General features: G+C 28.4%; 1 long non-coding RNA gene across 1 annotated transcript; it reads left to right on the forward strand.

The window, feature by feature from the left end:
• LOC147814189 (uncharacterized) lies at window positions 1-26,786 on the forward strand. Its single transcript, XR_015432296.1, has 3 exons — window positions 1-84; window positions 15,147-15,284; window positions 26,685-26,786. It is a non-coding gene; the product is annotated as an uncharacterized LOC147814189 (long non-coding RNA).
• Window positions 26,787-27,120: the final 334 nt, after the last annotated feature.

Consider the following 27,120-nt stretch of genomic DNA (forward strand, 5'->3'; position numbering starts at 1 on the left):
AGACGATTACACAACTTAAAATTTCACTCTCATTTCAAAGATGCGACAAATTAACTCAAGTAATTATAAAGGATTCCTAAAAGGGTATGTAATTGCATTTCAGTCAAAATATTGATCATCTGCCTTTTCTTTAGAAATTCGTTTTTCCATTATAGTTGAAAGATATAAAGAATAAAAAGTTTCGCAAGAATCCATGCTTAATTTCTTACGCGTAATCTATATTTGATGTTAAAATTTGTAATAACTGGTGATTAAGACGTTAAATTGGAACAATTGCGAGTAGAAATCTAAAGAGTATAGTTTTTGAAACCAAATATATTTGTACAATACTTAGTATTAAATGATTATTCAATAAAATATGGAGAAGTAGTTAATATATGAAATAAAATGTGTTTACTTCTCAAAATATTAAGATCACTTTTCCCTTTTGTTCACCGATTTTTCATTGACTTAATAAAGTATTTACAGGTTACTCAATAAAAAATATATAAGAAATATTTCATAAAAATAAAATATGACTTAAGAATACATGTGACGCAATTAGTGTGGCCAATATAAAGCATGTGATCCAATTAGTTTAAGCAATAATGTTTAGATTTGAGGAATTATTCTTAGTGTGTAGGTAATTTTTCCGTCACTTTGAGGAAGGTGTGAGCTTATAACAAAGTGGTGAATACAAAAGCTTTAAAAAAATTGTAAGTCTATACACTAAACTTTAATGTGAAATAGGCTTGATTAAAATCATCAACAAAAAGAGGATTTTTTGCATGACATTTATTAATATAATTGAAATTATTTTTAATGCATCCTTTCGCATTCTTTTCTCTAATTCAATGGATTTTGTTAGAAATTTACAGGAAACAAGTTCATAACGTCTTAAAAATTGTTACATTTCTATAACACTTCTGTAGATGGCACCACCACAATATCTCTAAACTTTTTTTAACCGAAGCTTTTTTTTCCCAACCTTTGAGAAGGGATATGATATACGAATGAACAGTACCGTCTTTACGCATGGGCACACATGGGCTGTGCCATAACCACCTATCCGTGCAGGTGTTGGCATGGTCGGTCGATTTCTGGTTAATGGCTGGTCGATGTAAATTCTACGAATAGCTTGCACCTTTCATATTGCTGACCATAATTACGGTCAGCGTTAGACATAGTCATGGGTTAGAATTTTCTTGCTGTTGCGCTAATCATGTAACCTCCATGTAACTCAAATGATGGTAAGATCAATCAAGGAGTCCTCTACGAAGGATAGTTAGTCTCAATGTTTGATCCAGGAGTTTCCTTGTCTTCTGGGTTGGATTCAAAATTACATGGCAATGGAATTGAACAATAAATGTCCTAAATTCAGTATCAAATTCACTCCTCAACTTCGCTTATAACAAAAAAATAAAATATATCGATAAGTTCTTTTTTTCTTCACCAAAATATTATTTGGAAACTTGTTCGTTTTATTTCGCTTTATAAATTACTTTTTGACAATTATTATCAAATGTTTAATGAGGGTCATAAATACAATACAGGAAATGTGCACATAGAAGACGTGAGAGTTATAAAAAAATAACAAGGATATTTCTTGTTTAAATTATTTTTATTATTTATATTGCAACTAATTACAACAGTCAAAAGTCACAAAAAATATGTACTTCAAAAATAGCAAGAAAAACAGTTAGTCTCATCCTAGTATTCAAAGAAGTTTAGTAATCAGTATTAATTTGTAACAGTCCTCATAGCAGTAATAATTTTTGCTTACTAAAATGTCCCATGTATATTTTAAAAAGACCGTTCTTCCGTTTTTGCAACAATTAGTACAAATTAAGTCACAGAAATAATGTTAATGTATTTTATCTTTATGGAATTAAATTTTTTTAGGAAATGAAAATATTTATTTGTGACAGATAAATTAGCAGATTTATTTCATACTTTACAATCTCTCAAGAAGAATTGTAAACATTTGTATAAATGGCCATACTCAAAATCAAAATCAATATCTTTTTTTCTATTTTTTTTCCTTTCATTATTTTAGACTTTAGCACAAATTGGGATGCATCTATGCTGTAGATTCATCATAGTAAATGTCCTTTTGGGGTATTTAGTACAAAGTGCGTAGTCTAAGACAAATATGAATACAGATGTGAATCACAGTATACACTACTCGCTATTAAAATCGCTACACCAGGAAGGAATGCGAATAACAGATTCGTTATTTGGTTGTTCGTTATTTGACGCATGACTTTATGCTCAAAATGACTATGATATGATTTTGGTGAAAGACATATATAGAATATCAAGACCATAATTTAACACTGCTTATTAAATTGAGGCAAGATATTAAAATAAGTTTCACGTAAAAGTTCGCTTTCGGGAATATTTCAATAGATTCTATTTTTAAACCCTTCATTATTATTTTTTTTTGCATAAAATTATTCAAGTTATATAACTTAATGCCTTCTCAATAGTATAGCAGCAAACTGGGCATTTCCCCATACCTTCTTAACAAAATATATGTGTAAGTTAAATATCTAATAGTTACATTGTGTTCCGCTTTTGCTTCAAGCAAAAAAATTTTTGTCCTCACATATTTCAATTTTGTATCGATGAAATTATTGACACGATATAATGCAGCAATTAAAATTCTTTTATCCTTCTTGTAAAAACAAAACAGAATAGATTCCTACATCATTAAAAAAAATAATCTACGAGGTAGCATAAAGAATGCGAGTTAGAAAATAATAATTAAATATAATAGATTGGATGAATTGTTCTGCGCAATAGGCGTAGCCCCAGCTAATTGGAAATTTTAAATTAATTAAGTTAATTAAAATGATATAAAAACTACTGGAAAATATTTTTTGACGCTTGAAAATTATTCCTACGCATTCGGCAGCTCTATTATCTTTTTAAGTATATAAAATATAAAAGACAATTTCACTTAATCACCGTTTATGTTACAAGAGTTTGATACAAGAAAACATTTAAAGATATATTTTAAAAAACTCATTTCTTCATTAAAAATAGATTGAATATTGAAATATATATTGAATAAATCGCTAAATATTTTATAACAAATCTATGAATGCTTTTGTATTGCATGGAAATTTATCCAAATATGGTATGAATCAACTAAGAAATAAAATTTATAAAAAACAGATGTACATTCTACCAGCTTTTATAAAACTTGACATTCATTGTACATTTTATTCCAAACTCTTTACTAAATTAAGAATAAATTGAATAAATTAGCAATAAATGAAATTAAATCTTAAAAAAATTTATAAATATTAAATAGAAACATCGTATTTCATAATTTTAAAAGAAAATTAGCAATCGAGAAATAAATTTACGCTATACTTCGTTAGTCGAGCTCATTATAGGTGTTAACTGCCTCTTTTTAACATCTAATTATTTTTTATAAAATAATTATTTTTTAATTTTTTCAATTTCTACTAAATCAAGACAATTGAAACTAAAGTCTTCTCATTAGTAAAATACGCAGATTAGTACAATATAAAGAATTTATTCTTCATACTTCAGAGTTGTTTTATCCACTATCAAATTAAAAAGCAAAAATTAATAAATTGAAATTAATAAAATTAACATTAATAACACATTCATATTCGTTCTCCTTACTGAACTATTTTGATCCAAAATTTCAAGAATTCGGTAACCCCTTATATCAATAGTCAAAAATAGAAATACACTAAAAATGGGTGTTTATTCGGATATACTTTTTTTTGTGTCTAATTTCGGTACTTAATTAATAATTAGCACTTCTTAATAATCATATTTTACATGACCTGATGGAAACACTATGATTGACATTTAGTACGTAAGAGAAAGTTTGATCATTAGAGCAAAAGAATTAAGAGCGATATTTTTATTTGCTCCTAACTGTAAATCACACTGATCTTTTTTTTCTTCAAAAAAATTATGTCTCTTTCTTTAGTAAAAATATCAGACATAAGATACAAAAATACGTGTCTAAATTCTGTCTGTAACTTTTAATTTTAAATCTTAGCAGTAAAAATTTCCAGAAATCAAATGTTTCTAATCCAGTAATAACCAGCGCCGACCAGGATTATTTTATTATCTATCATATTAAATTATTCTTATTTAAAATCATTGTAATAATATTATTGTAGGTATTTTTATTCGTATTTGGCTATATATCTTTTATAAAAATATGAAACTGCATCATTCAATTAAGCTAAATGTAGCTCCCAAGCTGGCTCCATAAACCATATAAAATAACGTGATTTTAGTTTGTAATTAAGAGAACATTAGTTACAGATCCACCAGAAGAAATCAATGGAGTATGTAATTAGAAACTGTACAATTTTTTTTAAAAAAAAGATAAAACATTTCTGCCATTATTCTAATGTTTTTTTTTATTTATTGATAAGGGTGCGGATAATTGAAACGTTTCTGTTATCTCTCCCTCCAAATTTCTCGGAGTGGTTAATGTGGACATGTAAATGCTGCCTTGGTTCCCACAAGTTTTATACTACCATGCAATTAAAAAAGCAGCGTAAGTGCTTTGCGATTGATTCCGAGAAAAGTGATTTTGCAACTATTTTTCATCTGTTACTAATACTATGAAAGCTAAAATAGAATGTCAAAAAATGATAAAACAAAATTTATTTTTGAAGAAAAATTTGTTACCAAATTTGTCATTGTTAGAATTAGCAGAGGTGATCAATCTCTTACCAAATTGAGTAACAACTGGTCAATAAACAAACTGCAAGTCTGCAACCCTAATAAAGCATATGGTAAATCAGTATCAATTATAAAAAACTTAGCTGAGTTAACAATTTCGCCTATCTTAAGGGGAAACTCACAAATTTTGTTAAGTGTTAATTGTCCTTTCGTTTGAGTAACATTAAATTTTTCACATTTTTTAATAGGAATATTTAATTTTAACACCAAATCTTTTGGTATTCTAGTCAATGTTGACCCGGTATCAACATTCAATAATATCTCTTTGTTTACATTTTTATTTTGTTTTGGACGTCCCTTTAGGTATTTATTTTCCACTTTATATCCATTTAGATATTTATTTTCCACTTGATATCCATTTAGATATTTATTTTCCACTTGATATCCATTTTCAACTTTATATCCGGATATTATTAATTGCTATTGATTATTTGTCATATTTTGAACGTTCATTTCAACAACATTGTTAGGGTCGTTTACACACGAGGAGCCCATGTGAAATTGATTCAATAGTCCTTTCTTCGAACAATATTTACACTGATTTATTGGGATCTTCTGTGTTGTATGATGTATTTTGGGTTTTGTCACATTCGGGGTTACACTTTTATTTTTAGGACAGGCCGGGGCTTTATGTCCTGGTGCATTACATTTAAAGCACTTTATGTCATATTTTGGGTTTTCCATTTTTTTCATAAATGGTCCCTTATTATTTTGAAATTTATTTTTGTCTAAGTCACTTTTAATTTTTTCATAAATTTTAAGTTTTTGTTTAAATTGAAAAAGATTATTGGCTCCATAAAGAATTGATTTATTATTTGTTTTTCTGGTATTCCCTGAATTATGTAAGTGATTAGAGCTAAGTCATCAATATCACTTTGAGTTGCAATTTCTTTCATTTTTAGGAAATATTCTTGAAGTGTTTCATTATACCTTTGCTTTCTTTTTTGCAACATTGCATGTACTTCTGCACTATTACAACTAAGTCCAAATTCTTCAAGCAAAAGATTTTTTAATTTTTCAAAAGAATTTAAATGAGTTTCACTTCTAATTAAAGTTAATGCATTTCCCTTCAAACATCTTATAGCAAATAAAAATTTTTGCATATCAGACAATTTAAATAAGGAAGCATGAGTTTCAAAATTTTCAAACCAAGAATTTATATTTTCGTGTTTTTCTCCTTTAAAAATAGGAGTAACTGCTTCAACATCAGCGAAATTAACTATTAATTTAGTTTCAGGTTCTCTATTATTTATATCATTACCAGAATTTTGACTATAGGATGCCATATCTTTATCAGTATAAACATGAGTTTGTATTTCTTTATCAACATATATTTTAGTATTAAAACTAGCTTGTGTAAATTGACTTACACAAGTTTTAATTGGTAAATGTGATTCAAAATCAGTTTGAGTTTGTTTACATTGAAACTGGATAGTTTAGTCCTCATCTTCAGAGGGATTTTCAATTACTAAAGAATTGTTTAAAAAATTGAAATCGCATAAACAAGTTAAGATGTGTTTGGCAATTTTATCTTTATTTCCCTCACTGGAAATATTTAAAATGTCTGAAATTTTGACTAAGTCCAAAAAATTGAAATTATTACAAATTTCTTGTAGTTTGTTTGAAAATTTTTCATCGTTTGGTTCAAAAGAAAATTCAGAAAAATTTAGAATTTTGTTACGGTTTAATCTAGAAAAATCATTTGGAAACAAAAGTTTAAATAATAACTTAATTTTGTTTGCCGTCACTAATTTAATTGACGTTTGAATCACATTTATTTCATTTAAAAACATTTTAGATGCACGATAAATAGAATACTATATCACAATTTTATATAAAATGTAATAAATAGGAATTTCTTGGAGTTTTTTTTTTTTGTATGAATACTTTTTAAAGAAGGGTTATTTTTCAATAGATGGCACCACTATGATAAAATTTAAATGCAATCAAAATTATGATATTTCATGAGAAATTTTTATTTATTCTTTTAAAATGGGATTTTTTGGGTAAATTGTGGATATAAATTGTATTAACATTTAAGGAGGTTTGGATTATCACTTTTATGGCGTATTAGTGGGGTTGTAGCTGGTGTTTCTTATGGATCTTTTTTTTGTTCTGACGTCCACTGGATGCGGGATGACTTTTGAGCGAGTAAACAGGTCAGTATGGATTATTCCGCCTTGCTGAGAAAAGTATAAGAGGCGTGAAAAGAGTGGCTGAAAAAGTAGTACGACGGGAGTGCGGATCGTGCCCGATGGAATGTTAAGTTGAAACATCACCGCTGACAGGATCTATCATGGCTGTTAGAAGTATGTTCTGAGCCGGTATCATCGAGAATGAGTTTAGATTTAGCTGGAGTCTCGGAGTGAGTTGATCTAGGCGGAAATGCTGAAAGGTTGATATTTGGAAAGAGTCCCTGGATACCACGACTAAGTACGCCACATTGATCGGATGAGCTGTTGCCTGGAAGAAAGTTGATCTGAAGCCTCAGAAAAGTTGACGGGAAATGATAGACGGAGTGTCGCTAAGTTCAAGACAGTTGGCAAAGATTGAGCATTCCTCGGCACTCGGCAGAAAATAGAGTGTTTCTAAAGAACTGAATGGTGGTCGGAAAGTCGAAGTTCTCCTAGTCCACAAGTCTAGCTGCAGACCAGGTGGGCGTTCCAGAAGGTGATCTGCAAGTTCCTTTGTATTTATAAAATCTAATTTCTTACCTTTTTAGTAACTTTTTAGAAGAGCATTTTATTCCGTATTTTAAATTATTTCTATCCGGTGTTAAGATACCTATTTTTAGATGAGCCTTGGATTTTTAATTTTAATTATCTGTTGTAGGAATATAATGACCTAAAATTTAAATGTTTTCGTAAATTTAGAATGAGCTAGGATTTTTATTTCGTAATTGTCTCTTTGAGTGTGAATTAATTGAATGTTATGCCTATGAAATTTAAAAGTGCTTTTTATCGAAAAGTTTTCTCTTGAGTATAACCATTTGAAAATTTAAAAGTGTATAAATTGAAATTTTTTAGTGCATATGAAGGCATCTGGAAATGATCGGGATTGTGTTTGTTGATAAGTTATAGTTATAATAAAATTTACTTTTTATTGTTAAAAGTTTCATGTACTTCATTGGTTATTTGTCTATTTTTGAACCTGGGTAACCGTTACCAAAATTCAATTAAAAGATCACCCACTGGCCAAAGTTTAAAGGGGTAACGGTACAAAAAAAAAATATCTAAACACAAGAAATACAATCTAATTCTTAATAATACTCTATTCCATTATTCAAAATAAAATATTTAGATTACTACTCATATCTAATATTACTAAAATATTTAATCATAACATTGAGAAAGAAAAAAAAATGAGAGAGAAAAAAATATCTATATCTACAGTCAATCCTTTCCATCTGTCACACTTTTCTTTTGACCTTTATCTATTTTTCGTTGAATCGCGCACAATCATCAGTTTTGTTTTTACAACTTGAGTAGTACGAATTGTAGGATCACTCGGTGTCGAATCACTACCATGGATGATGTTTCTTCCAACTCAGAGGCACTATGGAATTGTAGGGTCTTCGGATGGGATGCTTTCACTGGTTTCAGGGGACAATCTGCAGCCATCGTCCTTCCTTCCATCTACATCAGCACTTCAGGCGCGACGAGGTACAAGTAGTACGGGTGGGAAATCGCCCTTCCTTCTTTCAACGTTTTTTTCACTGCCGATTTTTTTTCTCCTCCGGGGGTGATGGAATTAGGAAAATTTCCACGAAGCAGTCAGCCTCCGTTACGCTTAGTTCCAGAGATAGAAAATCTTAAGTTTCCTCCAAAGGTTTCCTCAGCAGGCAACTATGCTGCCGACTTGTAATAACAGGGCTACAACCCTGTTATCAGTGTTGTATTTAGCCTAAAATAATTGCAGTCGTAAGCCATCATACGTTCTAAACAGGTTTATTTAAATGTAGGCTGGTATTGATAACCGTTCACAACCACACTCCGTACGGGAGGGGCATGGACAAGACTTCTGACAATTCCGGAACAGCTTATCAGGATCAAATCATGATGAAAGGACACTCAAAACTATGCGTTCTTACGTTTTATACCAACACAGATTCGAGGTAAAAAGGCACACTTCGTACATTCCTTGTAACCTTACGCATTAAGGAAAATCATTTCTGCTTCCTTATATGGAATTAAAAAAGGGAACGATTCTAAAAATAACTCTTCCTTTGAAATATAAATCTATTTATATTTCAATGGTATGTTTTCAGCCTTGAATTCCCAAAATAGAATCTCTCTAAGCTTATTCTTTAACAAAGACATTTTATGAAAACGAAAGAGTTTTAATTCTTTTATTAATACAAAAGTATTTAATTTTTGTATTACATATATATATATTACAAAAAGAAATTGCATGTTAATCAGATTTAAAATTTTCACTCATAAATAGCAATATAAATTTTGCAAAAAGATATCCAAGCAATGGATCAGCATACAGCCATAGTAGAATTTCAAATCAAGATTGCTATATTCAAAATCTTCAATTTTCAATGATTTATTTATAAGAGAAATTATGAACATTTTACTCAATTAATCAGCTTTCATGCTGCTACGTTAATACATGTGCATTGAAGCAAAATAAAAAATAAAAGCTATATTTGATCGAATAGATTATCGATTGTCAACACACACGCTATTTGTCGTCTCGCACGGAACTCTGGGAAGTGAGCTAGTTAATATGAAGTTTACTTTAAACAACCTTAAAATAAGCTTAGGTATGAATAAAATGACTTCATACACATCAATAAATACCTGACTCTCCTTAGTTGAAGTAAGGTATATTTTTTTTACCTCGTAAATATCTAAGTCTCGTTAGGTGAAAAGAGGTTAATTTTCTTATACCTCAAAATACCTCTTTCGTAACAAGTATCAGAAAAACAGCCTGGTATACCTTAGAAATTACCTCATCAGTAGACATGAAGTGATTTTAAAACAACCTCAAAATAAGCTTAGGTATAAATAAAATGACTTCATATACCTCAATAAATACCCCATTCTCTTTAGTTGAAAAAAGGTAAAATTTTTTATACCTCAAAAATACCTCTTTTGTTACAAGTGTCAGAAAATCAACCTGGTGTACCTTAAAAATCACTTTATCTGTCTGGTTGATTTGAAGTGAATTTAAAACAACCTCAAAATGAGTTCAGGTATAAAAAAATGAATTCATACACCTTAATAAATACCCCACTCTCTCTAGTTGAAATAAGAAAAAAAAATTTTATGTCTTATAATTACCTATTTTGTTATAAGTATCAAAAAAACAACTTGTATTCTTTGAAAATCACCTACCTCATCAGCCTGGTTGATTTGAAGTGAATTTTAAACAACCTCAAAATGAGCTGAAGTGTATATAAAACAGCCTCGTATACCTTAAATACAACCTTTACGAGATACAATTTTTAACTGTTTTCTCAGCAACTTTAAATATACCTCAAAACAACCTCGATATCTCAAAAATACCTCAAATATACTTTAAATATTCGTAATGGATTAGTTCGCGACGAACTATAGCATTTTATAACAGAAACCAGGAAATATTTACTTACACATATTTATTTAAAATTAATTAAATGAAAAGGCATAGTAAAATTAATTAACTGAAATTATACTTGTATAGTTTCGTAAAATTAAAGATATTTTAAATAATCTTGTGCATAAGTCAACGTTAAACTTCATTAACAAGTGTATTTTAAATGTCTTATGCCAACAGTCCCATGACCGTCCACGCCTTGTATTAATGAATTCTTTATTTCTTGTATTAACCTATACTGTATATTCTATGAATCATTATGAAAATCATAATATTAAATTTCAAAAAATTTGCATTTTCTCTCAAAATTACTTTTTGTGTGAATTTTAGAAAGCATGGAACTTTTGATTCAGTTGAATCTTTGATTCCTTTGTAAATATTTCATGAAGTTTTTCTTGGCTTTAAATATTTTAAATAGTTGTTTTTATTGCATATAAGCTTTTAATGAATCAAATTATTGGTCTTAACTACTTGTTTAAATTAATTTTCCATTCAACATCTTGTTAATCAACGACACTGAGACATATAGATATCGCTGCTCATTTTTAACATATTGGATGGCAGCACCACGTGAGAATTTTATAAAAGTCATATGAACTTATGTTATGAACCCCTTAGATTTTTTCCTATTTTTAATATAGGTTATTGAACTGTAATCTAGTAATAAAATACTAATAACGAAATACTATCCTTTTTTCATTTATTATTGACATTAATGGTAAAAAAATGTTGTGACATTGCCTGAAATTATAAATTAAAACGATACGGAGAAAAATATGAAGAAAAAAACAAACAAGCAATATCTTAAAACATTGGTCATTTTATAAACCCTGTTAGCTATTCTATTTTTTTTTTTAAATTTCGCGGTAAATGTTAAAACTACTTTGATTTGTGGCCCGTATTGTACTTTGATTCGCTTTTATAGATGGCAGCACCATTAGAGGAAGAAAAATTCATTTGAAAGTGAAGTTTACCCCAATGAAAAAGATTTTCATCATGTTGACTAATTTTTGAGAATTTTAAGCAGCCGAGCGTTTCTTATTGTGCAAGTTTATCCTAGAAGGTGTGTATATGTGTGCATGAAAGTACATACGTTCTTTAGTAATTGGTGGACATGCACCGATTTCGATCGTGTTTCTCTTGTGTTTGCAAATAATATCTCAAAATTGAAAATAAATAAATAAATAAAATATTTATTGAAATTTAAACCCATTGTTAGCCTTATTTTAATCCGCGGTGACAAAAAATTTTCTTCTTGATATATAAAGAAAATCTTGAAAAAGAGAATAATAAAAGATGATACTAATAAAAATAACTTTTTTCTGAGTTCAATTGTGCTCCACTTCTTAACTTCCAGTACAGTAATTTTTGAATTAATTCAGGGATTTCTTTTTTTTCCCTTCAGATTTTTCTGGATATAAAATTGGGCATAAAGTATACTAATTTCTATCATAGGAATCATTTATCATGTTTTAAATGATTTCACAACAGTGTCTAATTTTAAATGATTTTTTAAGATAAATGTCAGCACTAATTTACAACAAAATATCGGTAATAATAACATAAGAAAACTCGCAATTGTTTTGTGGTGAAAAATACGCAAGTTGTTACCTTATCTTCCAACTAGATTATTTTCCACATTGCATTTTAATGACGAGTAGCAGCGTAAAAGTCATTTCAGGGAGTAGATCTAAAAATATTGGTTAACATATGTAATATCATATATAATAACGTAAAATATGCAATAAAAGTTTTAAAAATCACAGGAGAATTTACCTCATACCTTGTCAGCGCGACATTAGGCTACATCGGACAAACAGAAGTCGCGTTGTAAAATTTAGACATATGGAACACGATACATATGTATGTTATCAAAAAAACAATAAATCATCAATTGCTGCTCATTGCTGAAGTCTTGGACATAAATTCAATTTCGACAATGCCAAAACTATTTCCTCCCCAGTCACTCCATTTGAAGTCCTAGAATTTTGTTTTATTCACATGAATATTGATTTACGTCTTAAAAACATTAGTTCCTCTCCACCTCTTGATAGACTTGACATTGGGGGGGGGGGGGGGTTCAAGCCTTGAGGGTTGAAGCCCGTTTTTGAGAGCTTGAAATATGTCAACTTTTATTTCCTTCTACGTATTTTTGAAGTAAATATATATATATATTTTTAAATCAAGAAATAATTTTTTTCTTTCCTTACATAATATTATTTTCTCGCAATTAATGAAAAAAATTGGAGATTAAGGATAAATCGGAAGTCGTCGTGGAGAAATCTTCAGAGGAAGGCATTGGCTCACATTGGGCTGTCTGACCAACTATGATGATGATGATGACATGATATTTATTGACGGAAATTAGGAAAATATTCACAATATCTGAAAAGTTGCATCATATGTAAGGGTTTCTATTGTTTGCGCGTGCAGAAGGATACAAGTATCATTAGCAGCTACGTATTGTGTTTTTTTTTTTTTCGTCTTATACTATACATGATAATGACTTTTGTTTTGCAGAATCAGGTTCCTTTCAACAATAATCAAGGTCAGTAATAATAGTAGGAAAATTATGATATAAGCTCAGTTGCCTACGTTTAAGACATCCGACTGCTTCTGAAAACAAATTTTCAAAATAATTATGGAAGGTTTTGATTTTATTATAAGCACTTATTGTGTACTAAAATATGATATGAAAATATTAAAACTAAGGGAGGGAGGGTGAAAAGTTGTCAACAGGGGTTAGTTTTGAAAATTACTATTTGTTATACTTTATATTTATCTGTAAATTTTAAAAATACTGAAATCATGGAATTGAATTTCGTAAAGAATTTGCAGCTTGTATCGTAACAATTATGGCGAAAATAGTCATAAATACACTCATTAATATTTTTATTTTAAAATAATTGTGCACCGAGAAAGCATTTTTATCAGCTAGTGTATAGTCCATTCCTTTAATATTTATATACAAAACATTTATTCAAAATTTTTGAAGAAGGTGAGACACACATATTTTAAAATATTAGCTTCAAAAATAGGGGAAATAACGAGAAAATGTGTTTACCGTAAAACAGATAGGACATGTCCACCAAACGATAAATGTTTTCGTTCTTTTCAATTTAGCTTAAATTATGTTCAAACGGAATTGATCAAACAGAGTTTATATGTAGGTTTCAGAAATGATCAAAATAAATCTTTATTTTTTTCAATCTCAAACTTGATGATTTAATCATAATTGACTTAAAAAAGAATTTGCTTGAATCTTCTTGAATAATTGTTCAGAGAAGGATATGATACAAATAATAACAAAACGGTTTTGTCAGAGAAGAAAAATAAAAAATAAAAACGAAGTAGATAGAGAATTAAAGAGAAATATTTTTACCTTTTAGTATTATTTTTTCATTTACGAGTATTTGTTAATTTTGGTCACAAATATAGTACACGAAGCATATCATTGCCTCACACTAAACTCATAGACACGAACTTAGCAATATTCCGAGTACAAATTTACTTCGAGAATAATAACAAATCATTTATACATGCTATTTCTTAAAAGTTATTTATTTTGTTATAAAAATATACCTCCCAACAACTCTCGATTTATTAGGAGATTCAATTTTCATTACAGATTGAGAATGGTAGAATATATATATATATATATATATATATATATATATATATATATATATATATATATATATATATATATATATATATATATATATTTGGGGTTAATCGAATGGGCCAATGGGGTTAATCGAATGAACTGGCCTGCCCAGAGACCAGACCTGAACCCTATCGAAAACCTCTGGGACGAATTGGATTGCTGATTTAAGGGATGTACTACTCGTCCAAAATCAGCGAAGGAAGTTACATGTCTTCTCCAAGCCGAGTGGAATAAAATACCACCAGCCGTCACACAAGGATTTGTGGAAAATATACCCCGGAGGGTTCACGCTGTAACTGCCTCTCATGGAGGTTCTACCAACAATTGATTATGAATAAAGTTTGTTTTTCTTCTCAATCACCCGTGACCAAATACTTAATGGTAGATCCAAAAAAAAAAAAAACTGGTATACCTGCCTAATATCGTGTAGGGTCCCCGCGAGCAGGCACAGGTGCCGCAACACGACGTGGCATGAATTCGATCAATGTGTGAAGTAGTGCTGGAGACAATTGACACCATGAATCCTACAGGGCTGTCCATAAACCAGTGGGAGTAAGAGGGGGTGAGGATATCTTCTGAACATCACGTTGCAAGGCATCCCAAATATGTTCAATAATGTTCATGTCTGGGGATTTTGGTGGATTTCCGATACTCACGGTATACTCGTGAAATGGTGAAAATCCATCGTACGTGAAAATCCAAATTTCATTGCTATCTCGGAGAGGCTATGTCCCATCTCCCGTGCGCCGACTATAACACCACGTTCAAACTCACTTAAATCTGTATAACCTGGCATTGTAGCAGCAGTAACCGATCTAAGAACTATGCTGGACACTCGTTGTCTAATATACGCGTTGCCGATAGCAGCGCTGTACTTTGATTGGCTCCATACCCCTTTATTTGCATACTCATGCCTGTACCAGTTTATTTGGCTCTTCAGTGTATATATATATATATATATATATATATATATATATATATATTATTATTATTATTATTATTATTATTATTTTTATTATTTTATTATTATTATAGAGCAAATTAAGAAAAAAGGATGACAAAATAAACTTACTACTTTATTTTCTTCCAAATACTTGCTAAATAAGAACGGAATCCTTTAACGTTAAACGTAAATCTTTTACTAATTTCTTTTCTTTAATGAATGCAGAGAAAGCGTGGACTATTTTCGTGAATCTTCATATCCCTCAGTAATGTTGAATAACTTTCCATATGGACACAAGCAAGAGATAGGAGCCAGCGAATTTTCTGAGAATAAGATGTCTCTACAAGAAGTTGGTGGTAAAGTGTGAGTAAAAAGAACAAATTTTCGTCCTTATGTTTTTAACTTATACTCAACTAAATTTTTTTAAGAATATAATTATATTTCTTAGCTATCTAGTAGCTTTTTATTTAAGCTAATTTTTTAAGTTTATCTGTGGAAGGCAAGCAATCCCTGAGAGGGGTGCAATTGAACCCCTGGACCCCTTCTGCCACCACTCCAGCTTTTCGGTGTTTGATAGAGTCAGAAACATGGTTTGTTTTACTATATTCTGGTAGTTATGATCATATTATTCTTCTGACTATACGTTTTCTGTTCAAACCTCACTGAAATATAATTGTTTCTTTTTTTGCCCACTTGAAAAATGAAGTTCTTAAAAATTGTGACTGTTTTTAAAATGTATACGAAATTTTATAACCCGGCTATTACTTCAAGCGCGCGTTTCTGATTAGTTAAAAGTCGGAATAATCAGATTCTAAATTGCATATCAAATGTTTGTAATCACTGTAAATTTAAAGAACAAACTTATTGCGGCTGAAAAAAAATGTATTTATCTTACTTAATCCACTTCTTAATTCACATTTTTGACTGTGTTAAAATGGAAAATTTGAAAAAAAAAAAAACTCTTAAATATCTAACACTGCCGACAAGCAGGAAATTTTTTTCACACCTTTGTCACTGTGATAGAAGAATCTGATTAAAAGCTTTACTTCAATCTACTTTTAATTGTCCAAATAAAGAGAAGTAGCAAGGAGTTGAAGACAGGTAATTTAAATGAGAAAACTTGATAGTTATTATTCATTACCCACATTAGGAAAGTTTGTAAGGTTATTATGCATCAAGAAATAAGTTTGGTTATGATATTTTAATGAAACTAATAACAGTTAATGAAATTAATTTTAAGAAAACTAATAATAGCCTCATCCAAAAGCTCCGAAGTTTCAAAATTTCAGAATTATTAGATTTTAATTCATTTTAACAATTATTAAATTAAATATTTAAAGATAGGCTTAAAAATTTCAATACAATCGAAATTAAGTTAAAATATGGCATGAAGTTAAAGGAAATTTTAAGATTATCAAATTATCAATTTAACCTAATATATAATTTAAGCAAATCAAATTTTTAAACTGCTCCAAGGGTACATTTTAATAAAACAAATGAACAACTCGATCTAACTAAATAAAACTCGATTGTATATTGAAAAAAAAATTAACTTGTGGATGATAGAGTTGGGCAAAACGAACCATCAAAAGGATTCAAAATACTAATCGAATTAATTGATTCAGATCACTAATTTAAATCAAAAGTATTTGGATTGCTGTTTCACATTAAGTGATTCAGATCACTAATTCAAATCATGTGATTGTTATCAGTGATTTGTCAGAATTGTGATCGGAATTAATTGATTAAGTGATCAGTGAAGTAGTCAGTGATGCGAATCTAGTGATACAAATCACTGATTCGTATTAAATGATTTAAATCTTGTGATTCATTTCACTTGTTGGGGAGTAGTTATCGACAATGTTAACCGTCATTTATGAAAAGGTACCCCAACATAGATTCGAGTTAACATGTCTTGTATACTAGAGAATTGAAATTGCAGTTGTGGACGCACTACAGAACTCCCCCACCAGAATTATAGCTGTGATAGAATTCGATGAACGGATACCATTAGCTTATTCATTGGTTTATTCATTGCTGTTTTGTGAGAAGCCGGGAGAGCTATATGAAGATCACTGTACTTTTTGCTGATAGTGAGAGTTGTATTAAGTTCACGGTCATGGTTGATCCAGTGTTGACATTATCAGTCGAGTGTATGTAGGCCGACGTTGAGTTTGATCGAGACTGAGTAGCAACAGCGCGAGGAGGTGGATAATGTCGCAGTCACAAGTAGCATGTCAACTGTTCAATGTGGATCATTAATCGGGAGTAGGAGCGTTAAAGTTATAAAGTAGGAGTGGGCGTTACTGTCAAGATAGGCGTGTTCATATCGAAGTGGGAGTTTCTGCCAAGGCAGGCTTGCTCACATCACGCTCGGGTCACCACTTATCTTTGGCGAGAAATCGGTTGCGTGTATTATATTCTGTATTTTTAAATTCAATCGCCAAAGATAAACAAGAGGAGAAATGCAAAATTCAAACATAACTTTAATAAAATTAAAAAAGTAAATTAAAAATATTCATGATTAATCGAACACGTAAAAACTGAAGAAAAGACTTAAAGCAAATCCCAAAAAGAGAAAAAAACAGAGTTTTACAATGATTCAGTTAATTAGGGCCATTACAAAAATACTTTGAGCGTATTTTGAAGTTTTCAGGTTCGCCAGAGCATGAATTTCGTTACTCGAACCAAGTACGCTGATTACACAAGTTTTTAATTTACTTGTTAAAATTTTATTAAAATTATGTTTAAATTTTGCATTTCTCCTTTTATTTATCTTTGGCGACTGACTTAATTAAAAATTTAGAATATAATACACGCAACCAATTTCTCGCCAGAAACTTGATTCAAATGGTTTCGTATCAAGTGATTCGGAACATTGATTCGAATAAAATAATTCAGATCAGTGATTCAAATCAAGTGACTTGGATCAGCATTTCGAATGAAGTGATTAAAATCAATTTTATAATTAAGTAATTCATATCAGTTATTCGAATCAAGCCATTCAGATCAGTGATTCACATCAAGTCATTCGGATCCATAATTCAAATTGAGCAATTTGGATCAGTGATTCGAAGGAAGTGATTCTAATCAAGTGATCTCAATTAAAGAATCAATTGTTAAAAAAAAAGAAATTAAAGAATTAAAAAATCCATTACTTTATAGAAAATCAAATGATTCAAAAACACTCTTCAGCTTAGATTCTAATTACATTTCGCTTACCTAGTAAGCTTTTTCCCAATTCATTAATACGATAGAATTCTTTCAAGCAAACAATCATACAAATTATATTCTTCGTAAAATTTTAATATAGGTGTAGCTAAATGCTATACATACTTTTAACTGAGGTAATTTTGAAGAAATAATGAAAGAAATGCATTACTTATATTGATTTATTTTTTATTAGTGATTTCCTCTAATGGAAAATCTAAGTTTCTTAATAAAGAATGTATAATCATTGAGGACTCATAATAAATTTTTAACTATATATGACATAGCATCACTTTGGAACAAAAGTAACTGAAATTTAACAAACATTCATTCATTATAATATAAATCTATTTCGATGAAATCAACTGATTCAAATTAACAGTTCATTAGAAAATTTAAATCATGCAATACATAATATTTTAATCCTTTTTATTTAAATGAAAAAAGCGTTTAAAAAATGAAGAAGTGCACATGAGAATAATTGTTATAAAGAAGTAGTTATAAACTGATAAGGAACAGACTAGTTAAACTTTCTTTTAATATAAAACTTTAAAATTGTTAAACCAAGACAATTTTAGTTTTTAAACAAGACTGATTCAAAAAATAAATATTACCTCACATTTTATAAGTTATTGGGAGTACAGAATTCAGTAACTGAATTCGAGTCACCAATACATGTCACTTTTGGTGAGAAAGCGTATGTTGTTTCAAATTAGGGTTCAAAAGGATGTTTGTTTTAGAAATGCACTTCCTGATTTATCTCAAACATTATTTATTAAAAATAAAAATTACTAAAAATTACTGATTAAATTTCGTTAAAAAATTAATTACGCATGACTTTTGCTTTTGATAGCATATAAGAAATAACACAAACAATTTCAATTATTCCTAAGAATAGCATGACAAAAGGAAGGATGAAATAAAAACACTGACTTTTCCCCCCTTTTATAAGTTGATCACCTTTCTAAGTTGACAACTAAAGCAATGCCCCATAATTCGCAAACTTACGCACTTTGCACCTAAAATCTAGGATGAATATCTTCTTAATCTGAAAAGATTTTATAACTCATAATTTACTCTTCAATTTCAAGTATATAACAAACGCATCTTTAAGAGTGATTAAACTTAACTGCTTTTTCTGACAATTTATAAGTTTGAACAAAACTATTGTTTGAATTTTTGAAAGGAGCGTTTAATGTTGCTGTAAATCAGATTAGAAGCCCCCTAAACTTAGATGGCGCTAGTTTGGAAACCAAATTGAAATATATGTAAGATGGAAGAAATTTTCATTCGTCATTCACTAATATAAGGCATATGTTAGTATAACATAATTATGTAAATAGTCATGTTAATATTATGTATATATCTTATCTTAATCTTATCTTATTTTAATAATGCACCTTCAAATTAAGTTATCATATCCAATTTATTGTTCTTTACTTGTTTTTTAATTCTGTATTTGTATTTAACGATGGGGAAATTCCCCCTGTACCCTATTATAACATAAGTTTTAACATTCCTAAGACCTGAGAGCTTAAGGCAAACTAGTATAGATGAATCGGTTAGTGGCGCTTCGCGCTAAAAACACCGAGATTCCCCATATATATGAAGCAATCAAGCATCATTCGTCATTCAACAGAGATCAATCAGATGAAGTCCGCCCAGTGTGCCGTCTGAACAGCGGAGACCGTGAGTACTCTTTTCCGCGATTCAAAAAATTTAATTCCGTGCTCACTTAAATTCTTTAAATTTTTATTTTAGTTATTTATTTCAAATTTAAAAATGGCATTCAACAGCTTCATTTCATTTGATACTTTATCCGAAAGCCTTTTATGAAATAAGATAAATTAAAAATATAAATCAATGACAATAGATAAATTTTGTTAGGAAATAAAATAAAGAAAAATATAAATAAATGAAAATATAAATAAATGAAAATATAAATAAATGAAAATATAAATAAATGAAAATATAAATAAATGAAAATATAAATAAATGAAAATATAAATAAAATAAAATGATAAGATCGGATTGTTTTTGGATTTAAAAATTTTTTTAAAAAAAACACTAACGCCCGGGATTTTTCTTTCGTTTCGTTTGATAATTTTTTTTTAATTAAGTTATAATTTATGTATTATTTTTTATGACATAAGATAAATAAAAAGTATAAGAATATTTTTGACAAGTTGAAAGAATAATTATAAATAATAATTAATAGAAACACTCGATGTCCATGATTTTTCTTTCGTTTACTTTTAAACTTTTTATACATTAGATTATACTTTAACTAACATACTTTTTTATACATTAAATTATAATTTAAATTATCAATAACTCACTCTAAAATATTAAATAAATTTATCGAAATAAAATGGATATATCGTAATATTAAATAAATATTGTAACTATTAGCCGATTATGAGCACGTGAATTAATAAAAAATTGACAAATTTATTATTTCTTTGCGCACAATGAAGGAAAACAAACAAATTTCATAAAAAGGGAGAAAAAAAAAGAAATATTACAACACATACTGAATGTGTTGAGTTTAAAATAATATATGAATAAAGAATGAGTTAAGCCAATTTTATGTCAAATTAATGATTTTTTTAGTTTATGATATACTTCTCAAATTTTCTTTTGAATGTGAGTATAAACAAAAATTGACTGAAACAATTATAAACCATTTAATGAAATTTATGTGCATTTGTTCTCAAATCATCATTATATTTCTCTTGTAAGAAAAAAAAACGTGTAATTAAAACAATAATATAAACTCCTGAAATATATTTATTGCATTTTAATTTATTAGGTAAGCAATTAAAGTAATTTTATAAGTAATTAAACGTTTCTAATAAATTATTTTATGTATGAAAAAAAAACTTTTTCGAACAATAATAATAATAAATTATTTTTTTATCAATTAAATGTATATTCCAGATGAATTCAGTAAAAAAAAACAATGAACTTACGTATGCACTATGTAATAGCAATGTATGTACGTTATTTAGCTCATACAATGTACCACCAGATATATGTAAAAACGTACTTAAAAAACTTCGGCGCCTACCACTGTAATAGATTGCAGGCAATTTCAGCTATGTAATCTATTGCTTGTAATCGCGATTACTATTTTCAATGTATTCACGTATGCACAATATGTGTACAATTATACATACACTGGTTATACATATATTGTACATATGTACATTTATACATTCGACATACATTTAAATGACTAAATCAAACGATATTTAAAATCAATTTCCAGTTTTAATTATTCTATATGATTTTAAAAATACTTGATTGGAAAATACTTTTCAAGTATTTTTAGTAAATTTTTGAGACTTAAGATTTTTCATTATATATCATTATGCATAGTTTAGAGAAATGTTTACATGACAATTTTTTTTAAACCTTTTTTAGTTGAAATTATATTTAGGAATTTAAAATAAGAATATTGTTTGCTTTCAAGAACAATAAGAATTTAAATTTATAGATATTAGAACAAATTTTAAAATTAACTTAAATAACTTAACTGTTATAAACTTATTTTTAATCCAACTAAATATAACTTATATAACAATAATATTACACTGGAGTAAGTTAAAATAACATAAACATATTACAAAAACGAATATTCATACTTAATTTTATTGTTAAATGCCGAATGGAAAACGTTAAAGAGCAAATGATGTTTTGCTTTTTTACATTTTTTGCTTTTTAAGACATAACCTTGATGGTAAGCGAGTTTGACTTATATATACATTATTAAAGTTTTAATTGCATAAGAATGTGTACAGGGAGCTATATAAGCAAAGGTTAAATTTGTCATGGTTCAGATAAATTGAATAATTAATCCTCAATAATATGGTGAGACAATTGAACTTATTAAACATGTAAAATTTGAAGAAAATAACAAAAGTCAGATTGAGTATGTTGCAAGATAAACCCACAAGAATGTATGAGGGATGGAAAACAAATCAACCCATGCAGCATGATAGGGCAAATAAAAGCTAAAAATTCGTTGGTTCGCTATAAGGTTTTGGACTTAGAGTAAAAATTGCGTCAATTTCAAGTGATGATTTTCACCATTTCTTCATTCGATAAAACGTTTCCGTTAAAATGACGGTATTTTAACCTTATCAATTTTCCCTTTAAATATTTTGTTAAAAATACGTGCTAAAGATACGTTATTTCAACGTGCACTTTTTACCCATTTTTCCGCTATTTCTTAAAGAATTAGAAGAACTAATTAACGGAAAAGTGACTTTTTCTTGGATAGTTATATTTACGCCAATTTTTTGGATTATAAACGTAAATTTAATGGTAAAAATGTTTTAATCAAAAAAAAACTGATCCTGTGTGAGTCCAAGAGAGTTTCTTTTACGTCTCTAATAAATTCGAATTAATTGAACATTGTGGATTATTATTTAAATTTATATTTTGTTTTTAAAAAGTTACAAATATTTTCTAGTATTTAAACTGGTTACAGATATGTGTTTGTTGAGAATATAGTATATGCTCGGGCTCATTGCCAGTAACTGACAAATGAACTATGAATCTATAAATTCTTATGAAACTGAACTAGGATAAAATTAAAGAACTTCCAAAACACTGTATGAAGTAAAAATTTGTAAAAACTTGACATTGCAACGAACATAATAACGTAAAAAGGCATTTTAAAAATTAAATTATCTTTCTAGCAAGAGAGTTGTGGTCGAGTTATCTGCCTCAATTAATATATATAAGCAAACAGTGGCTGCAGAAACATTTGTTTTAGAAGTTCCGAGAAAATTATTTATTGAGGTTTTGAAAGTAATTCAAATGCTGTCTAAATTTATGAATTTAACTGAAATTACACCTAATGGTATCATGTGTAAAATGCATTTAAAGGGCAAATACACTGTTGAATTAATAGGAATAATAGGTAGATTATACGCTATAATGAGTGGAAGTCTACCATTTCTTAGTAAAGATGGCAATAAAGATGGGACAAGTTAATGGAAGTAAGACTCGTTAAATTGCCCCCAGATACATTAAATTGCCTCAATGTTATATAAATAGTATACATTGAAAAAGAGCTTTTTTTGCAAATTCTAATATTTTTCAAGCGTTCTATATTTGTTATCATCACTGTAATAGTTGTCATTGAAAATAATGTATGCCAATAAAAAATAATGCATTTGAATACAAAAAGGAATTAAAAGCGTTAGTTTTTCGATAATCATGTTACCGTGATAATAATTGTCTAAATAAATTCCAAAAATAAAATTGCTGTCCTTTCAATTAGAGACGGATTAAAAACTTTTGTGAGACATAGGGTAATTCATTCTGGTGACTTAATAACATGCGTCAAACGCTTTAGCCTAAATCGATAGACTTATGTAATTTATACTTTTTAAAATGGTTGCTATTAGTTTAGTTGTGCTTTAAATGAGATAAAAAGTTAACATTGATTTAAAATTATTTTATTATTAACATCTATTTACCGCTGGAATAATAGTTGATACTATATATATATTTGAAAGTTTATTTTCAACTTTGACAAATATTAGAATAAATGAGGTATAGTGATTTATGAAATTGTAGCCTCAGTCAATTTTTTTTTAAAATAAATAAAAATTTTCCCTTATAACTTTAAATTATACTTGTTTGCACTATATCTCAACATATTTTTTTTCTCAATCTATAATATTTTACATCAAAAAATAAAAGCAAATAAAAGCGGAAAAAACAGAAATTTATACCAGAAAATTGCAGACTCACTCGTAGTTTTTTTTTCTCTTAACAATGCATTTGTTTAAACCGCGATATCTAGAAGAAGTAACGAATAAATGAATATTTGTACTACTAAACGATTATGACCCAAGCTAAGAAATAAATGAAAACGAAACTGACCTCTTCGTCCAAAATAAATATTTTATAATTAAATTTATAAGATAATAATCCTCTAATAATTTAAGAACCATAAGACATAAATATGAATCCTGAATGCATACAAAAGCTTTTCAATGTCTGTCAATGTTCAGTTTTTCTAAAAGCATTGAAATTCTTGTTATTTTGTGACAAATGTATCATAACTCACACCACAAAATTAGGACTGCAAGCTTTAAATTAACTTTGACTTTTAAATAAAAATATATTGAGAAATAAACTGAAACTACTAAAATTATATTTCACAGGATCTTTACTGCATCCTAAGCGTCAAAAACTAGAATATGCTTCTGATAAGTAAGCCACTTGAATTTAATACAAGGAAAAATAAATAAAAAAATTAAAAATTTTACTTTATTTTGTTGCTTTTTTAATCAGAAGTTATTAATAATAGTATTTAGAAAGAGAAAAAGAAGTACAACGTTAATGATTCCGCTAATTATGATCTTAAATTGCTTAACTTTTACAAGAAGCTTCTACGCATTTCAAATGAAAATTTCACGTTATATAATGTTTTGGGGAAATTTCACGAAATTATAATGTTTTGGGGTGCTTTTAAAAAGAAAAGAATCATTTGTGATAGAATTTCTCAACCATAAACCCTGCCGTATCTCTTCTAACTGTATTTTTATTTTTTCTCACCATAAAATTGTTTTAAGTTTATATAATATTCATTTGTCCCTTCTTTAATAATTGCTCCTTTTTAGTGATGGAAATATTAATCAAAACCATATTTTTTTGGTTAAAAATATTTAAACTGAATTTTGAGGTTAAGTAAATATAAAATTCGAAACTAAGTTTTTGACCCACCCGATCAAGCAAATAAATACCTTTTTATCTGAAAATATTTCCAATCAGCACTTATTGAAATAAAAGATGTCGAATAAAAATGAATTTTCATAATAAAAAGTTGCTTTAATATTTGTGTTTTTCTTTAAAAAAATGAAGAACAATTGAATTTTATTTGAGTCAATGATGAAACTTTACAACAAAAGTATGAGTCGTGCATTTGTTACCACGTAATTTGTACCACCAATGCCGATTTTATTATTATTATTTCAATGGACATTTAAAATATATTAAAAAGTATTTGTATTAAAATGTATTAAAATTAGTCTTTGTATTAAAATTTCTAGTAGAAAGACAGAATAAAAGAAAGAATAAAAATTTAAAAAATGTGTACTATCATTTGCGTTTCATGTAGAAGAAATCACGAATGTATAACGAAGTTTATATATATAAACAAAAAAGAAAAATAAAATAAAATAACACTGGAAAATTTTTAATGGGAAAACGTAAATGTATTCATCAGGACGCATCCTTTGCAAGGAACGCGGTATTTATGAGTAAAGAATTATTATCCTCAGATAAAAATTACTCTTTTCATCATCTCATCATAGTTCGTCTATATCACTAAAAAATGCAATTGAAAATGAATATGAAATAAAAGAAAGCAGAAAAAAAAATTACCGGCATGTAGCAAAAGTAAAAAATGTTTTAAAAATATATGTACTAATTTATCAGTTAACCAAATTTCACGAAGAATAAAAGAATAAAAAACAGTGCTTATAGTTTAAATTGTACAAAATATTTTTAAAAATATGTATGGTAGAAAAAAATGAAGCATCCATTTATGAGAAAAATTTTGATTTAAAAATTATAAGAAAAAATTTATTACTTATCAAAAGTCTTAATAGGAAGAAATTTCAATTAATAATAATAATAATAATAATAATAATAATATATATATATATATATATATATATAATCATTTAATTTGTATCAAATCTTTCATAAGGCATCTGTTTATAAATCGACTTTATCCTTCATTCATATACATCCTTTCATAATTTTTAAGTCTACACGTATTACCAGCATTCATCGGGAGTGGCTGTTCATAAACCAGAGCCCCTTGCATTCTTGCAAAAAAAAATAGTAGCAGAAAACAAAAATAAACTGGTTATTATACAGGACAATAAAAATTAAATTATCAAAGATATTTTAAAAAGGGTGCAATTTATTTAGAAGTTTACTTAAACAACTTAACTAATCCAGTATAAAATGTCATACATCCAAACTATTGCGTCCACGTGCTCTAGGAACATCTTATCATAGTTAGTTCCTACCTTAAAAATAAACCAGAATTAATTATTAAAACAGAAAAATTAAATAAGAAAAATAAATGTTCTAAGTGGTTTAAATTATTTTTAAACTTCAATTAAAGAAATGCACTAGTAAAATGTTCATTAATTGCATATGTTTTATATTTATTAGTTATTTTTAAAACTCCTAATTGTTTGCATTCTGTAAAACCTATAAATCTGATTGGCAATAATATTGGAAAAAACCTTTTCCACAACGAAAGCAATAATAATGTTTTAGTTATGTTAGAAAATGTGATCATAAATTTTTGTAATTTGAGAAATTTTAAGTCCTAAACTATTAAGAGCAATTAATAATTAAATATATTTTTTAGAAAATTATAAAACCCTCTGCGCGATCAAATCCGTTTTCTTTTCAAGCCATCATGTTGAGTGTCGCAAGCTTGGCCTGCCCCCCCCCCCATTTGCATGACATGAAATAATAACTATATCTCACTGTTTCTGTGCTTTTTAGGTATCACTACTTCGGATTTTGAATTAAAAGCCAAGGTTGTTTAGGAGAAAAAGCATTTACCTCACAATTGAGCAGATCCAGGTTCCCAGTGGTTGCTGTTAGGTGAGAATTCTGATATTTGATTTCACTGACCAAAAGGTTGATGTAAAATATACTGAATCGTGGTAGATGGATCATGGTTTAAGATCATCTTGTCGTCGTGATAACCGTCAAAAATTTCCCCGAATTTTGTAGTGTGTGAGTGTAGTGATACTCATGTGATGTGTTCGGGGTCAAACACTGAGAGTCGTAATTTCAAAATCGGATTGGCAATTCCATACCGATTGTAAAATAAATTGTTAATGCCTTGAAAAATTGCTACAGAAAATAGGCGTATAATAGAAAATATAAATATAAAATCAAATAATATAAAAAAGGGCAAATGTTTCAATATATA

Source organism: Parasteatoda tepidariorum, chromosome 3 (genome assembly GCF_982258835.1).
Source record: "Parasteatoda tepidariorum strain Cologne lab strain chromosome 3, Ptep-v5.0, whole genome shotgun sequence".
Taxonomy (NCBI): Eukaryota; Metazoa; Arthropoda; class Arachnida; order Araneae; family Theridiidae; genus Parasteatoda; species Parasteatoda tepidariorum.